This window comes from Oryctolagus cuniculus, chromosome 7, assembly GCF_964237555.1.
Source record: "Oryctolagus cuniculus chromosome 7, mOryCun1.1, whole genome shotgun sequence".
Classification (NCBI taxonomy): Eukaryota; Metazoa; Chordata; class Mammalia; order Lagomorpha; family Leporidae; genus Oryctolagus; species Oryctolagus cuniculus.
This window is the reverse complement of record NC_091438.1, coordinates 593,824-608,179: the sequence shown is the minus strand read 5'-3', so window position 1 is coordinate 608,179 and position 14,356 is coordinate 593,824. Positions and strand designations below refer to the sequence as shown.

The 14,356-nt window shown below is 39.4% G+C and overlaps 1 long non-coding RNA gene across 1 annotated transcript in view; it reads right to left on the bottom strand.

Moving 5' to 3' along the window:
• Positions 1-631: 631 nt before the first annotated feature.
• LOC138850458 (uncharacterized) overlaps positions 632-14,356 on the bottom strand; it is a 29,642-nt gene continuing 15,917 nt past the window's right edge. Inside the window, exon 2 of the long non-coding RNA XR_011390224.1 lies at positions 632-889. This is a non-coding gene — a long non-coding RNA (uncharacterized lncRNA). The remainder of the gene's footprint in view (positions 890-14,356) is intronic.

Sequence of the window (14,356 nt, the reverse complement as noted above, 5' to 3'; positions counted from 1 at the left end):
GGGATTCTTCTTTCTCCTGTTTGTTTTATTTCCTTTGTTAAATAGGAGTTGCCTGTAGAAAAGTCAGTTTATTTCAGCTGCCTATTCTTTTCCATTGAACTATGTGTCTGTTTTTCCAACAGTGCTAACACTGCTTCTATTTTTTTAAGATTTATTTATTTATTTGAAAGGCCAGATGCTTCTTCCAAGTCTCTCATGTGGGTGCCAGCACCCAAGAACATGGGCCATCTTCCACTGATTTCCCAGGTGCATTAGTAGGGAGCTGGATTGGAAGTGGAGCACCTGGTCTCCTAGCAGCAATATATGGGATGCATGCACAGCAGGTCAAGGCTTTAACCCACTACGCCACAGCACCAAACCCTTCCTTATTTATTTCTGCTGTGATCTTTCATTATTCACTTTTTTCTACTGCCCTGCAACTTGACTCATTCCTGTTTTTTTCTGGGTCCTGGAGGATGGTAGTAGGTTGCTTCTGGGATATCTTTTTTGTGTTAGTAGATACTTGGTAATCTAATATCATAGTTTTTAGTTTCTATGTGTGTCTGCTAATCACGAGGACCTTCTAGATGACAGCAGAACATGCTGGCAGAAATGAGGATATATTAATTTGCTAAGAAAATACCACAGAGAATATGATTTAAATCATGGAATTTTACTTCTCAGAGTTGTGAGGTTGAAAATATCAGATCAAGGTCCTAATAGGCTCAATTTTTCCAGAAGACTTTCTCCGATGAGGAAGACACATCTATCATTTGATCTGCTTAAAAGCACTTTCTTCAGGTAGAGTCATGTTGGTGGTTAGCACTTCAGTGTTTGAGTTTTAGGGAGGCACATTTCAGTCCATAACAGCAAAAGGGGGCCCTGTGGTCAACTTCAATGACAGCCATCTCTGCGGAGGACAGAAAGTATGAAATCAGCGTTAGGATTTCTCACAGTATTACTGTCAGTGCTATCTCCATCAAATGTGCATTCATGTACACACAAACAAAACTGCCTGTACACATAAACACATTCAACAGTGGAAATGCCTGACAGTTGTGTACAGGTAACATCAATATAATAATCCATAAGATGGCCTATTAGCAGACATTAAAAAGAGAATTAGAAAGAATGACAACAAAATCTGCAGTTACCTATATTTATGTATATATGTATGATATTCAGTATTTATAGTTGCTAAAAGATGAATACTGATGTGTGGGAATAAAAGCTAAACCTTACCTTGCAATATTGCAGCCTAGTCTACATGAAAGATGTCTTCCTAAAACCTTTCACTGGGCCCACTCTGTGGCATAGTAGAGTAAGCATCCACCTGCAGCACCAGCATCCCACATGGGCACCAGTTTGAGTCCCTGCTTCTGCACTTCCAATCCAGCTCTTTGCTAATGGCCTAGGAAAGCAGTGGAATATGCCCTGAGTGCTTGGGCCCCAGAACCCATGTGAGAAACCTGGAGGAAGCTGCTGACTCCTGGCTTCTGGCACCTGGCTTCAGATCGGCCCAGCTCCAGCCATTCTGGCCATTTAGGGGTGAACCAGTGGATAGAAGACCTCTCTTTCTCTTCCTCTCTATATCTGTAACTCTGCCTCACAATAAATAAATACATTTTTTAAAAACCTTTCACATTTTAAATTTCTTAATTTTAAAAGATTTATTTATTTATTTATTTATTTACAAGTTGAGTTACAAACAGAGAGGAGAGCCAGAGAGAAAGAGAGAGGTCTTCCATCTAATGTTCACTCCCTAATTGATTGCAACTGCCAGAGCTGTGCTGATCCAAAGCCAGGAGCCAGGAGCTAGTTCCAGGTCTCCCAGATGGGTACAGGGGCCCAAGGACTTGGGCCATTTTCTACTACTTTCCCAGGCCATAGCAGAGAGCAGGATCAGAAGTGGAGCATCTGGGTATTGAACCGGCCCCCATATGGGATGCTGGCGCTTCAGGCCAGGGTGTTAACCTGCTCCACCACAGCAACAGTCCAACATTTTAAATTTCTGATACTCTAAAGTAGCACAGGACTGCATTACATATAGGAAAGATGCATTTAAAAATTATAAATCTAGTGCATTTTAGCAGAAGTTTTAACAAATACTTCTGATTTTCTCAGCATTATGTACTAAATAAATGACATAATGAGTCACTGTCAGATTTTTAGCTCTTTGACAGCCACTTATAATATTTAACAGCATTTTGAAATTTATTGCTAGTGTGTTTTTCTCAACACATGCACTGGATTTTACCAGTTTAGTGAACATGGAGTTGCCTATTATAGGATTTGCATTTTAATGGGTTTTCATGGCACATGTAATCAACATCTGCAAAGCCTCTAAAACACATAAATAATAACATGAATCAGGTTTTTTTTTTCTTAAAGATTTATTTATTTATTTGAAAGAGTTGCACAAATAGAGGAGAGGTAGAGAGAGAGAGACAGACAGACAGACAGACAGAGACAGTGAGGTCTTCCATCTGCTGGTTTACTCCCAGTTGGCCGCAATGGCTGGTCTGTGTCGATCCGAAGGCCAGGAGCTTCTTCCAAGTCTCTCACAAGTGTGCAAGGCCCCAAGGACTTGGGCCACCTTCTACTGCTTTCCCAGGCCATAGCAGAGAGCTGGTTCAGAAGTGGAGCAGCCACGACTTGAACTGGTACCCATATGCCTTGCCAGCACTGCAGGCAGCAACTTTATCTGCTATGCCACAGCGCCAGCCCCGCATTGCATCTTTTTAAGATGATATGGATTTAAGTTCATGAAAAATTATTAGCAGAGTGGGAACTGATAGATATGGATGAAGCAGGATGGACTTGTTAGGAATGGTGATATTAATTTTCTTATAAAATAAATAAGTAAGAAATTAAATATGGTCAGACATAAATGAAGACTAAATTTTATTAGTGGTGATTCAGAAAACATTGATCTCAGGTCTTTGTCTTCTAGTGTTAAGTTTATATTTTTAAATGCATATTAAGTGAACAAATTTCATGTAATTTATATATACAGATTTAAGAGCAAACTGATAACATCCTACCCTATCTTCCCTTGGTCTCATACTTCCAACTCCCTCCTTCTTGTTTTATTTTCTTTTAATTTTTACAGCTGCATGCTTTGATTTTATTTTAGAATCACAAGCTTTAACCCTCTACAAAATAAAGAATTCAGCAAGTAGTAGCAGAAATATCAATGAGTATATGTTGTATACTCTATCAAAGAGTACAGAAAAGTACTATGAACAATATTCAAATCTCAAAATGTCAATTTAACTCCTATGCTACTTTTTGTTGTCTATATATTAATTACCACCAGCCAGAGAAAACATATGGTATTTGTCTTTTGGGGACTGGCTTCTTTCATGAAGCATAATTGTTTCCAGTTCATCCATTTAGTTACAAAAGATAGGATTTCATTCTCAATTGTGGCTGAATAGTATTTTACACTGTATATATAGCTCATATTCTTTTTCCAGTCACCAGTTGATGGACATCTGGGTTGATTCCATGTTAGCTATTGTGAATTGAGCTGTAATAAACAACAGGGTACAGATAACTCATGCCTATGCATATTCTATTTCATTTCATGTGGATAAATTCCCAGGAGTCAGATGGCAGGATCATATGGTATGTTTGTTTTCAGATTTCTGAGGAACTTTTATACTACCTTCCATAATGGCTGTACTAGCTTCATTCCCACCAACAGCAGGTTAGGGTACCTTTTTCTCTACCTCTCCACCAGCCTTTATTGTTTGTTGACTTTTTCAAAAGAATTATTTATTTGAACGGTGGAGCTACAGAGAGGGAGAGGCAGAGGCAGAGGCAGAGAGACATAAGTATTTTCTCTCCTTGTTTATTCTCCATATAGCCCAACAGGTGGTGCTGGTCCAATCAGAAGCCAGAGTAGGAGCATCTCCCTGGTCACCCAAGTGGGTGCAGGGACCCAGGCACTTGGGCCATCCTCCACTGCCCTCCCAGTCCAGAGCAGAAAGCTGGACTGGAAGAGAAGCAACCGGGACCAGAACTGGCACCCATATGGGATGCCAGCTCCACAGGTGGAGGATCAACCCAGTGTGCCACAGCACTGGCCCCCATCAGGGATATTTTTCTATAGTTATCCTTCTCCACTGTATCTTTTTCTAGTTTAAGAATTAAGGTGCTGCAGGGTTAATAGAAGGAGTTTGAGAGTATTGTCTCTCTTTCAATTGCTTTGAATAGTTTGAGAAGAATTGGAATTAGTTCTTTAAAAGTCCTGTAGAATTCAATAGTGAGGCTGTCTGATCCTGGACTTTTCCTTGTTGGGAGGGTCTTTATTACTCATCCAATCTCTGTCTTGGTTTTTGATTTGTTTAGCTTTTCTATGTGTCTTCATGACTCAATTTTGGTATATTGTGTATGTCCAGGAATCTGTTGATTTTTCCTCTAGGTTTTCCAATTTGTTAGCCGTCACAACAGATGCCCACATCCTATATTGCAGTGCTAATCTGAGTTTTGGGTACTCCACTTCCAAATCAGTTTCATGTTAATATCCCTGGGAAGCAATGGATGATAGCTCAAATTCTTTCATTCCTGTCATCTAATTTGGAGAACTGTAACCTAAATGGGGACTTGAGAACCTGGTCTTGCACAGTTGTAGCCATATAGAAAGTGAACCAGCAGATGGGAGATCTCTCTGCTTCTCTTTCCTTCTTGCTTTGTCTCTGTGTCTCTCTGCTTTTTTTATCATATTAAAATATTTAATTACTTATTTGAAAGAGTTACAGAGAGAGGGAGAGGCAGAAATCTTCTACCACCTAATTCATTTTTGAGATGACTTCAATAGCCAGAGTGTGGCCAGGTTGAAGCCAGGAGCTTTCCTCCAATGTGCGTGGCAGCATCCCAGGCACTTGGACCATCTTTCACTGCTTTTTCAGTCCATTGGTAAGGAGCTGGATCAGAAATGGAATAGTTGGTACTTTAACTGGTGCACATACAGGATGCCAATGTAATAGATAGCAGCTTTGTCCACTTCACCACAACCACCAGCTCCTCTTTCTGCCTTTCCAATAAATAAATCTTTTGAAAAAGAACTTAAGGTAGTAAAAGTCATCATGACTGAGCAATGGCAAATTTATTGAAGTGATCTACTTTCTAAAAGATCTATTTAAGAACTTGAAAGGCAGCACTAGAAAGAGAGAGTGGGAGAGATTGATCTTCCTCCTGGTTTGTTCACTCCTCAAATGGCTGCAATGATTGTGGCTAGGTCAGACTGATATCAGGAGCCAGGGGCTTCTTCCAGGTCTCTCACATGGGTGCAGGAGCCCCAATATTTGAGTCATCCTGTGCCGTTTTTCCAGACACGTTAGCAGGGAACTGGATCAGTTTGGACCATTAATGTCTATGATACTCTCCTTGCAGTTAAAGGATTTAGAATCCATTTCGTTTATGGGTGGGCCAAGTACAACAGCTTCCAATTGTCCAAGGTTTGGATTAGATGGGTTCTGAGAAATTTTATTAAAATAGTTATTAATCATAACTCTCAGTTTAAGCTTTTCTTACCAAATTTTCATGTTTGATGATGTTTATATCTATGGGAAAATTGGGTCCTGGATTGCAACCAATGAAAGCATCCAGACTAACAGTAATAAGGTCAACAGTCAGCAGAATGATGTCCAGCTGAACTGAAATAGCATTTCTTATTTGGTAGAGGGGTTACCTCCTGCATTATGCTGACATACAGACATAGACAGTAGATATTGGAGCCTGTCCCTTCTGCCAAATGGAGAATGCCACATTTTGGTCCATCATATATATATATATATGTATATTATAATATATTATATTATATTATATTATATAGTTCTTTATATAATATATTATATTACATTATATATTATAATATAATATATATTATAATATATCATATTATATTATGTGTTTCAATTCTGTTCCATTGGTCTATCCATCTGTTTCTGTAATGTTTTTTTGGATTCAGTCCTGTTAATTTCTCCTCTGATTTTAATTATTTCTCTTCTCCTACTAGATTTGGGTCTGATTTGCTGCAGTTTTTCTAGGTCCTTGAGATGCGCTGAAAGCTCATTTATTTGGTGCCTTTCCAAATTCTTGATATAGGCCCCTATTGCTATAAACTTGCCTCTCAATACTGCTTTTACCGTATCACATAAGTTTTTATATGTTGTGTTGTTATCCTCACTTACTTCCAGAAAGTTTTTGATTTCTCTTTTGATTTCTTGAATGACCCAGTGTTCATTCAGGAGCATATTGCTCAGTCTCCATGTGTTTGCATACTTTCTGGGGTTTCCTGAGTTGCTAATTTCCAGCTTCATTCCGCTGTGGTCTGAGAAGCTGCATGGTATGATTCTAATTCTTTTAAATTTGCTGAGACTTCCTTTATGACCTAGTATGTGATCAGTCCTAGAGAAGGTTCCATGCACTGCTGAGAAGAATGTAAAATCTTTAGATATAGGATTGAAAGTTCTGTAGATATCCGTTAGATCCCTTTGGGCAATAGTGTCGATTAAATCTGCTTTTTCCTTGTTGATCTTCTGGCTGGATGATCTGTCTGTTTCTGAGAGTGGAGTATTGAAGTCCCCCAGTACTATTGTATTGGAATCTAAATTTCCATTTACGTCCCTTAACATATCTTTTAAATAGACCGGTGCCCTGTAATTAGGTGCATATACATTTATAATAGTTATATCTTCCTGTTGAATTGAACCCTTAATCATTATATAGTGCCCTTCTTTGTCTCTCTTAACAGTTTTTGTATTAAAGTTTATTTTGTCTGATATTAATATGGCTACACCTGCTTTTTTTTGGTTTCTGTTGGCATGGAATATCTTTTTCCAACCTTTCACTTTCAGTCTGCATGCCTCTTTGTTAGAGAGATGTGTTTCTTGTAGGCAACAAATAGTTGGGTGTTGTTCCTTAAGCCAACCAGCCAATTGGTGTCTTTTAACTGAAGAGTTAAGTCCATTAAAGTTTAATGTGACTATTGATACACAGTGACTTTGCCCTGCCATTTTCCCAGAGATATTTTCTAGTATATGCTTTGAGCTTCCCATGCTCTTTTACTGGTAGGTGTTCTTCCTTTACCTTCTTTCATATTGATGGCTGTATTTCTGTGTTTCTGAGTGTAGCACATCTTTAAGTATCTTTTGCAGGGCCTGACGACTGGCGGCAAAGTCTTTCAATTTCTGTTTGCTATGAAAGGTCTTTATTTCACCTTCATTCACAAATGAGAGCTTAGCAGGATATAATATTCTGGGCTGGCAATTTTTCTCTCTTAGCACCTGTGCTATGTCTCGCCATTCCCTCCTAGCTTGTAGGGTTTCTGATGAGAAGTCTGCTGTGAGTCTGATTGGAGATCATCTGAAAGTAATTTGATGTTTGTCTCTTGCACATTTTAGGATCTTTTCTTTATGTTTCACTGTGGTGAGTTTAATTACAACGTGTCGTGGTGAGGATCTCTTTTGGTCATGTTTATTGGGGGTTCTATGAGCTTCCTGTACTAGGATGTCTCTGTCCTTCTCCATACCCAGAAAGTTCTCTGCTAGTATCTCACTAAAAAGGCCTTCTAATCCTTTCACTCTCTCCATGCTTTCAGGAACTCCTAGAACTCCAATGTTGGTGTTTTTAATAGTATCCTGTATATTCCCAACAATATTTTTTAGATTTCTAATTTCCTCTTCTTTTCTTTGGTTTGACTGAATCGTTTCCTGTTCTCTGTCTTCTAAGTCCGATATTCTCTCTTCTGCTTCCCCCATTCTGTTTTTAAGGCTCTCTAATGTGTTTGTCATTTGATCTATTGAGCTCTTCATTTCATTTTGATTTCTCTTCACTATCACACTTTCCTGTTCTACTAGTTTCTGCGTTTCATTTTGATTCTTCCTTAAAATTTCATTTTCATGAGAGAGATTTTCAACCCTGTCCAATAAGGATTTCTGTAGTTCAAGGATTTGCTTTTGAAAACTTCTAAATGTTCTTATCATAAATTTTTTGAAATCCGTATCTTGCATTTCTTCTATCTCATCATCTTCATAATCTTGGCTTGGGGTGTTTTGTTTATTTGGAGGCGTCATAGTGTCATTGTTGATCTTGTTCCCTCGATTTCTGTGTTTATTGCTTGGCATGGTTAATTCTTTTTCCCTCACTGTGAGGTTTTTTTTATATATATACTATGTCCGTGTTAAGTGGACTGCCTGCTGTTGGAGGAGCCTTGGAGGCTTGAGATGGGTGTGGCTTGAGAGCTCTGCTTGGTTCTTCAGGGTTACAGGTGTGCAAAGGTGACACCCTCAGGTTATGCATGGTAAATCTCTCTTTATTTATTTATTCATTTATTTATTTTATTTTATTTTATTTTTTATTCAGGACGTAAGTAATACTGCAAGGCTGAGCAGAATGGATGGTATTTAGCTTCCGATCTCTGTCTTCTACCCAAAGAGTCTGTGCAGGCTCCATTTCTCCTGCAGCTCCCACTGGGTTGCCTATGCTACTGAATTGTAGCCTTAACTCTCCTCTTTTATTATGTATATCCCAGCTCTTTGTCTCTTGCTTGCCTTTGCAAGGTTGGGGGAGAGAGGAACTTGTCTGTACCAGTACACCCCCACCTTTTGTTTTTTTTTCCTTCTCTCCTGTAGTCAGTCTGTTGAACTTTCCCTCTTCAAAGCCTGCTTCCCTCTAAAATTCTGTCCGCCGTTTCCCTGCCAATGTCTCCGGTTACTGAGCTCACCTCCGCTTCCAGCGCTGATGTGTGGACTCGGAGCCCTGGGCATCCCTCCTCTCCCCGCTGGTGTCTGTGTCACATTGACCCCCCTTCCCGCACTGGCGCTCAGATTCTGCGGCTCCCACATTTCGGCTTCCGCACGGTGGGTGACCCTGCTGTCCCAGTAGGTCCTCTGAGTCACAACCACTAGCTCCGGAAGAGTTTCCTCTGCAATTTTTTTCCTGATCCTTTTTCTGAGGCTACTGTAACTCTGCTTTTATTAAACTAAATTTTCCCAGACTATCGGTGCACGCCCTCACTATTCCACCATCTTGGATATTATCTGTTTATAATTATTATATATCAAAAGGAAACCTGTTAAAGTGAAATGAACACTATGAGAAACGGTGACTTGATCAGCCCTTGCCCTGACTGTTGCTGAACAACTTAACACGTTATCCCTCTCAGTATTTTTGTTGTTTATTTGTTCTACTTAATATTTTTGGTTGAATACTGTAATCAATACACAGTTATTCTCAAGTGTTGAAACTTAACTGAAAAGTGATCTCTGTTAAATATTAAATATAAGAGTGGGAGTAAGAGAGGGAAGAGATGTGCAATTCGGGACATGCTCAAGCTGACTTACCTCAAAGGATAGAATATATATGAATATATTTATATACATGCAAATATAAATAAATGTACACATATATATAAAGAATTTATTTATTTGACAGGTGTACTTACAGACAGTGAGAGGAAGAGACAGAGAGAAATGTCTTCCATATGTTCATTTACTCACCTAATGACTGCAATGTCTGGAGCTGGGCCAATCTGAGCTAGGAGCTTCCAGGTCTCCCACATTTTGGCAGGGGGCAAAGCACTTGGAACAGCTTCTACGGCTTTCCCAAGCTATTGAGAGAGCTGGATGGGAAAAGGAGAAATGGGGACTAGAACTGGTACACATATGGGGTACCAGCACTGCAGGTAAAGGATTACACCACTGCACCACAGTGCTGGCCCCAATCTATCCTTTATTAAGGAGATCTCAGTAATCATGTTCAGGTATTGCTGTCCTATATTCATGGCCGAAGTCCTAGCAGACAACATGATTTGGAGAATCAAAAGCAAAAGGTGTGTAGGAGACTTCATTTCTCATACAGCACAGTTAATAACAAGGTTCCAAGAGGGGAAATTACTTGCATCTTTGAGAACAAATGGACATCACAGGTGATCTAAAAAATTCAGAAGGTTTGTGAGACCCTAGAGTGAAAAAGTCACTGGGAGCACAAGGACAGTGCCTAGAGTTTATTTTGATGGATTTTAGCCCCTTTCATTGGAGGGAGGCCCACCTGTGGCTCAGGCACACCGAGTTCTAGTCCTGGTGGGAGCACCAGATTCTGTCCCAGTTGCTCCTCTTCTAGTCCAGCTCTCTGCTATGGCCCAGGAGTGCAGTGGAGGATGGCCCAAGTGCTTGGGCCCTGCACCTGCATGGGAGACCAGGAGGAAGCACCTGGCTCCTGGCTTTGGATCAGCACAGTGTGCCAGCTGCAGCACACTGGCCGCAGCAGCCACTTGGGGGGTAAACCAACAGAAAAAGGAAGACCTTCCTCTCTGTCTCTCTCTCTCACTGTCCACTCTGCCTGTCAAAATAAAAAAAATAAGTTTTATAAAAAGACTTATTGGAGCCACTCTAGTGATTATACCCATGAAACTTTGTTAATAAATGCAAATAGAACCTGGGAAAATTGATGTTTATCTTATGCTGTAGAGACTTAGATTGAACATCTTTTTTATCTTTTTTAATTATATAATTTAAAAACAAATTTTAGATTTTTTTTTTGACTTTACTAAGCCACAGCTCTGGCCCCATTAATATGTCTTAACAATGTTTTTTCCTCTCAGACTTATCTCTATTGTTTCAGTTAACTGCATGCTTTTTCTTTACATTCAGATTCTCTCAGCTGTCAAAGCTTATTCATCTTAATTCTGTTGTTCCTATTTCCCTCCCTTTTATTCTGTCCCTAGGCTAATTGAGGTCATGATTCTCCATTCCTTCTGTGTGGTGTCACAGTAGCCTTGAAGTGTTGTTTTTCTCTTCTGATTTCTAAAGAAAGAAATTATGTATTCCCCCAGTTTAGATATTTTAATAATTCATTCTAAAACAAAGGTTAAATGTTCTTAATTTGACAAGAATTTTCAGGGCCAGCAGTGTGGTGTAGTGGGTAGAACCACCACTTGCAGTGCTGGCATCTCATATAGATCCAGATCTCTGCTATAGCCTGGGAAAGCAGTAGAAGGTGGCCCAAGTCCTGGGCCCCTGCACCCATGTGAGAGACCTGGAAGAAGCTCCTTGCTCCTGGCTTTGGATCGGCACAACTCTGGCCATTGCAGCCAACTGGGGAGTGAACCAGTGGATGGAAGACCCCTCTCTCTTCTCTGCCTCTCTCTGTGTAACTCTGACTTTCAAATAAATAAATAAATCTTTAAAAAAAGAATTTTTTCTAATTTTAGATTTGTTCTACTTCATTGCCACTTCAGGATGTGTGTAAAGAGTGCATATCCAGTTATTCTATTTTGGATTTTTGGGATTTTGTATTAGCTCTGCTGTCTATTCATTTTTCTCGAGCATTGGTGATATCTTCTCCTTAGTTGTATTAAGAGAGAGAGCAATAGCCCTCATGTCTTTTTAGGTAAGACATATTAAAAACAGAGCATTCAGTATACATTCATAGTATTTTGACTTGTTCAATTGGTTTTCCTGACCTCCCTTGGATATTCTTGGTCTCTGCTGTACAACTTTCTATACTCATTAATTCTTTGATATTCCCAAATCCAGAAAATGAATGATTCAACAGCTGTGTTCCTGTATTTGCTGGGACTCAGGGTAAGAAGCAAAGTGGAGGTGTTCAGGAATCTAAAGTTACATGCTACATAGCAAAGCAAATCATTTTCTATACAAAGTGACTGGGAAATCCAGAATCTTTTGCACACTATATTGGATCCTGAACTATTACTGAACTATTCAGTAAAATTTTAATGTATTTATTTTCTGTGTGTGTGTTTGTATTTCTAAATAAACTCTGCTGGGCTACTTAACATTAACGTGTATTGCAGAATTCTTTCATCAGTTTTTACTTTTGAAAAGTTTCTCTTTCAGTTTTATGGGGGAGGGTAGAAGTTTTCTGCTATGTAACTGAAAATTCATTCATTCATTAAAGTTAAAAATATTTGTTGGAAATTGGTGGAATACTACTAATTCTCATGTGATTTGCATGAAACTAAATACATTCTCTATTTTGTTTTGCTTAACATTTCTGCATGTGTGGACTTCTTTTTTCCTTATTGCCCCAAATCCCTTTGTGTATTGGGATGGCAAATGGGTTTTACACTGGACAAAACATGTTATTTTGGCAAAGAAGTACTTAGCCTTCCTGCTTCAAGTATTCAAATATTACATTAGAAATCAGTATATTTGTATACTGTACAAATGTCCTTCATACAATTTTGTAATATTCTGGGATGGGAGAGGGAGCAGGAAATAGGAGGGTTATGGGTGGGAGGGAAGTTATGGGGGAGGGGAAGCCACTGTAATCCAAAAGCTGTACTTTGGAAATTTATATTTCTTAAATGAAAGTTAAACAATTTTGTAATCTTCACCTTCCTTTTTATTTAGTCCTTTTTAAAAAAAGATTTATTTATTTTACTTGAAAGTCAGAGTTACACACACAGAGAAGGAGAGAGAGAGAGAGCAGTCTTCCAACCGCTGGTTCACTCCTGATTTGGCCACAATGGCTGGAGCTGTGCCGATCCAAAGCCAGGAGCCAGTAGCTTCTTTTGGGTCTCCTATGCAGGTGCAGGAGCCCAAGGGTCTGGGTCATCCTCTACTGCTGGATAGTAAGTCTTACTTGCCTAAAAAGCTGGATAGTAATTTGAGTAGCCAGGACTTGAACTGGCACCCATGTGGGATGTCGGCACTGCAAGCCACAGCTTTACTTGCTATGCCACAGCATCAGCCCCTTTATTCTTATGACTATTGCTACGCTATTGGAATTTATAATTGATAATGCTGAACAATTGAAACTGTCTTATTTACAATTGTAGTACTGGATATGGCAGTTTTACTTGAAGTAAAGTATGTAGCCTGCTTATTGTATGATTTTTGGTAAAGCATGCATTTATATGTAAAGCAGATCTGTTAATCATTTAAAAGTGAATTATCATGATTACCCAGATATAAAGAATGCAATATGTGCTAATGAGTTAGCAGTCACAGACATTTAGAATTAGAGGGATTTTAGAACCTTTTCAATACTGCAGTTTTTATGAAAAACTAATAATTTTTTTATTTGACAGGTAGAGTTATAGACAGTGAGAAAGACAGAAAGGTCTTCCTTCCGTTGGTTCACTCCCCAAATGGCCACCACAGTTGGAGCTGTGCCTATCCAAAGCCAGGAGTCAGGTGCTTTCTCCTGGTCTTCCATGCGGGTGCAGGGCCCAAGCACTTGGGCCACCCTCCACTGCCTTCCCAGGCCATAGCAGAGAGCTGGACTGAAAGAGGAGCAACCAGGTCTAGAACCCTTTGCCCAGATGGGATACCAGCACCACAGGCAGAGAATTAACCAAGTGAGCCATGGCGCTGGCCCCCGATAAATTTACTCTTAACAAAATATCAAAATATCTTATTCAGTATAAAGTTAGTAGTGAAAAAGAGACTACCTTGTTGAACACAGAAATTTGAGATTATATTTCTTGGTATTAATTTGCATCTTAAGGCTTATTGCCTAGTTTACTTCAATATTTCAATCTAATATTACTAATAATATCTTGTACTTAGTGGTTCACTGTGTGCAAGACAATATTCTTTTGATTTTTTTTAAAAGATTTATTTATTTATTTGGAAGTCAGAGTTACACAGATAGTGAACAAGAGGAAGAGAGAGAGAGAGAGGTCCTCCATCTGCTGGTTCACTCCCCAGATGGCCTAAAAGGTCAGAGATATGCCAATCTGAAGCCAGGAGCCAGGACCTCTTCAGGGTCTCCCATGCAGATTCAGGGGCCCAAGGACTTGGGCCAACTTCCTACTGCTCTCCCAGGCTCTAGCAGAGAGCTGGATGGAAAGTGGAGCAGCCGGGACTTGAACCGGCCTCCATATGGGATGCCCACACTGCATGCAGTGGCTTTACTGGCTACACCACGCCGCTGGCCTCAAGACAATGCTCTAAAATGATGCATTAATTATTCCCAAATATTGAAAAGTGGCATGGTACACATTTGAATGTGTTGTTTTGTACTAGTTGTAGAAACAGTTTAAAATATATTTATATTTAAAAATGTAAGCTTTGATCTAAAGTTTTACTTTCCCTTAAGGTGCCTGTTTGGAAACTGAGAGATCGTTGAAGTCTATCTTGAGTACAACTATCTTGATATTATCCAAGCCTCCTTTATCACATGAGGATGCTAAATGCCAAGGCCCAGAGAAGTAAAGTGAATTGTTCAAGGTCACATAGGTAAGTTGTAGCAGGGATAATTCTGTATTAGAATTAGGTATCCTGATACATAGGCCACTGTTCTGTCAATTTAGTACTCCTTCTGGAGTTAAAGATTCTAAGTTGTGGAAAATTAAGTTTGGAAATTTAGTGGTTGCTATGTTGTTATGGTGAGAAATTTC